The sequence below is a fragment of the Triticum urartu genome, chromosome 3 (assembly GCF_003073215.2).
Source record: "Triticum urartu cultivar G1812 chromosome 3, Tu2.1, whole genome shotgun sequence".
NCBI classification, from domain to species: Eukaryota; Viridiplantae; Streptophyta; class Magnoliopsida; order Poales; family Poaceae; genus Triticum; species Triticum urartu.
Window position 1 is genome coordinate 142,498,944 of NC_053024.1, and position 4,177 is coordinate 142,503,120.

Below are 4,177 nucleotides of genomic sequence, written 5' to 3' on the forward strand. Positions count from 1 at the left end.
GAGCTTCATGTACCCGTAATGGGGTATGGCTTGAAAAATCGTGAATGCCTCCCGCCCTAGAAGAGCATGGTATCCACTACTGAACGGGGCCACTTGGAATGTAATTTCTTCGGACTTGTAATTCTCCGGAGTGCCGAATACCACATCAAGTGTGATTTTCCCAGTGCAACGTGCCTCCCGACTAGGGATAATTCCTCGGAAGGTTGTACTGCTTTGCTCAATACGGTTGTTGTCTATGTCCATTTTTTGGAGAGTTTCCTCATCGATGAGGTTTAATACACTGCCGCCATCCATGAGCACCTTAGTGAGCCAAAAGTCGTCCACAATTGGACTGAGGACCAAAGCGGCTGGTGCTCGGGCTGTTCGGAATTTAGGTCCGTCACTGGCATTGAAGGTGATAGCCGTGTCGCTCCATGGATTTATTGCTGCCACGTGGCAGACTTCGGCAAGGCCGCGGAGTGCTCGCTTACGCCTTTTATTTGAGGCGAAGGTCTCGAAGACCGTTAATACTGTGTTTTTATCCGTGGGAAGGTGCTTTGAGGTATTTTGGGTGAGAAGATCCTCACCGCTTTTGGCCACCTGCCGGAGTACCCAACATGCTCTAAGGTTGTGTGTTGATATGGTATCCGCTGTACTATGGATTTTGCAGGGCCCGTTGAGCCATCCCTCCAATACGGTTCCACGCCCTGTAGTGGGCTTTTGCTTCTTTGTAATTTAGTCAGGCGACTTATGAGAGTGCGCCCTTTTAGTTCGGACTGGGAGTTTTGTCAGAGCCGGATTGTCCCAAAATTGTGTTTGGGTTTTCCAGGTACTTTCCATCGCAGAGTATTTTCGTACTATGTCCGCCAAGTCAGCGAAGTGTGCTACGTCGCGGAGACTTATGGCGTTGAGGACTCCCTTGTCCGTGCAATTGTTGCAAAAGAACGAAATTGCATCTTCCTCGCGGCAGTCCTTGACCTTTCATTACAAGGAGGAATCTGGCCCAATAGTGATGTACTGTCTCTTGGGGCGCTTGCCTAATGTGGGAAAGATAGTTTGTATCTGGGTGGGTGGGTGGATTTAAGTCCAGACCTTGACCCAATCTGTGATCCCGGGGCAGGGGAGTTTCCGATCTTGGAAGTTCGGGCTCCGGGATGTTGCCCTGCGGGTTCGGTATGCGGCCTGATTCTGGATTCAGGGTTAGGGCGGCATCCTCCCATGAGCGAGTATCCTGTTCGGAGAGCTCGGGAATCCGGACATAGTTCGTCCTCAGGATAGAGGGAGAATCGCCGCATTGCTCCTCCACCACCGCTATCTGATGGGTGACCGGTGGAGAGTTAATCTCCCTTTGGTCGGGTTTAAGCCCGATCCGATCGTAGTCCGTAGTGACTCCCAGAGCGGCAATGCGATCCAAGAGCTTATTCAAAGAGGAGAGATCCATTGGATCCATCTGCTCGGCAAATTTTGAGCCGATGTGGAGGCTATTTTTGATGACCCGAGAGGTCATCGTCGGGCAGCGGCCGAACGAGCGGTCATGACGAAGTCGCCTAGTCGGAGAGTTTGGCCTACAGCCAGGGCTCCCCCAGAGGTGATGTTGTCCTTGACAATGAGGCGAGCCATCTTCCTTATGATGACGACACAGTGGAACTCTCAATGAAAGCACCAATGTCGGTGTCAAAACCGGCAGATCTCGGGTAGGGGGTCCCGAACTGTGTGTCTAAGGCGGATGGTAACAGGAGGCAGGGGACACGATGTTTACCCAAGTTCGGGCCCTCTTGATGGAGGTAAACCCTACGTCCTGCTTGATTATTCTTGATGATATGAGTATTACAAGAGTTGATCTACCACGAGATCAGAGAAGCTAAACCCTAGAAGCTAGCCTATGGTATGATTGTATGTTGTCCTACAGACTAAAACCCTACGGTTTATATAGACACCGGAGGGGGCTAGGGTTACACAAGGTCGGTTACAAAGGAGGAGATATACATATCCGTATTACCTAGCTTGCCTTCCACGCCAAGTAGAGTCCCATCCGGACACGGGATGAAGTCTTCAATCTTGTATATTCATAGTCCAACAGTCCGGACAAAGGATATAGTCCGGCTGTCCAGAGACCCCTAATCCAGGACTCCCTCAGTGTCTCCCTTCAGTGCCTTCGCAAGCCGTCGATCAAGCCTTCTTCAGAATCCGAGTCCATCTTTGTGCTGACTCCTCCTGAAGCAGTCGGATCTGACTCGAGGGTTGCGGCAGTCGGCTCGGGGACTTCGGCAGGCGGCACGGGGGCTGCAGCAGTCGCACCCGGCCCAAGGACTTCACAACCCGGCCCGGGGGCTGCAGCAATCGGCCCGGAGACTTCAACAATGCAGCAAGCGGCAGCCAACCCGCCACCTCCCAGCCCAACCACCCTAGTACAAGTGGTCGTAGTGGCAATAGAAGAAATTCAAGCACCATCATGGGCACAGCCCATCCTCAAATTTCTGGTGAACAGAGAGCTGCCGGCTGATGAGATCTCGGCCCGGCAAGTGTAGCACCGAGCAACAGCCTACACGATAGTAAATAGAGAGCTTGTCAAACACAGTGTGACTGGAGTCTTCTAGTGCTGCATAGAGCGAGAGAAGGGCCAAGCAATTCTCAAAGATATCCACCAAGGCGAGTGCGGCCACCACGCGACCTCCAGATCCCTTGTCGCCAAAGCCTTTCGCCATGGTTTCTTTTGGCCGACTGCTTTGGAAGACGCCAAGGAGTTGGTCAAGCATTGCAAAGGGTTCCAAAAGTTCAGTTCCAAGCAACATTTGCCGGCTTCTGCAATCAAGACCATCCCCCTTGCTTGGCCCTTTGCCGTGTGGGGGTTGGACATGGTGGGATCATTCAAGACAGCACGCGGAGGCATGACCCACCTGCTTGTTGCCGTGGACAAATTCACCAAATGGATTGAAGCGAAGCCAATCAACAAATTGAATGGTCTGACTGTTGTGACCTTCATCGCAGATATCACCGTCCGGTATGGTGTGCCGCACAGCAACATTACTGATAATGGCACCAATTTCGCCAAAGGATTTTTGCCTCATTTCTGCGCGACGCAGGGCATCCAACTGGACTTAGAGTCCATTGCCCATCCACAGTCAAACGGCCAAGTTGAGCGAGCAAACAAACTCATCCTCTCCGGCATCAAGCCCCGACTGGTCGAGCCTCTGGAGCAGTCGGCCGGCTGCTGGATCGACGAGCTGCCGGCCGTCCTCTAGAGCCTGCGCACCATGCCGAACAAGTGTACCAGCTTCACGCCTTTCTTGCTTGTGTATGGGGCTGAGGCTATCATCCCAACCGACATCGAGTTCGACTCACCTCGCGTCACCATGTACACAGAAGCTGAAGCAAAGGAGGCACGAGAAGACGGCGTCGATCTGCTGGAAGAGGCCTGGCTATTAGCACTCAGCTGGTCTGCCATCTACTAGCAGAGCCTACGCCGATACCACAGTCGGAAGGTCAAGCCAAGATCCTTCCAAGAGGGAGACCTTGTGCTCCGGCTGATCCAGCGAATAGCCGGCCAGCACAAGCTCTCGGCCCCATGGGAAGGCCCCTTCGTCATCAGCAAATCATTGGGCAATGACTCCTACTACTTGATCAATGCACAAAAGCCCAGAGCACGCAAGAGAGACGACTCTGGCAAGGAATTGGAGCGTCCATGGAATGCAAACCTCCTCTGAAGATTTTACAGTTGATGTAGTATGTACCACGCTACCTTTTGCATTAAGCACTAAGACATCGGGTCCCTCGAGGAGCACTCGGGAGCTACCCTTTTATCTATATGATAAGTTCTGTACCTATGAATGTGTCATTTTTATTTTGCCCAGCATCGGGACCGACCAGTCGGCCCAGGGGCTTGCCGCCTGGTACTATGTCAATGCCACCTGCAGTCAGGCAAGTAGTGTGATGGCACCTAAGCCCTCTCTTGCCATCAACCGCAGCTCGCAGAGCGACTGTCCAGCTGGCAAGAGCTAAAGGCAAGAAACGGTGCCCACATGAAAAATGGCTAAGGACCAAGGCATTTGCATAGGCCAGGCCAGCTCCTCGCCTCACCGACCGGCTATTGAGCAGCCGGCCGGCCGATTTCTAAAACCTAACTTCCTACGCTCTACAAACGGCTATGTACTTGCCTTCCCAAAACAGCCATGTACTTGACCCGGCCATAGACCGCAGA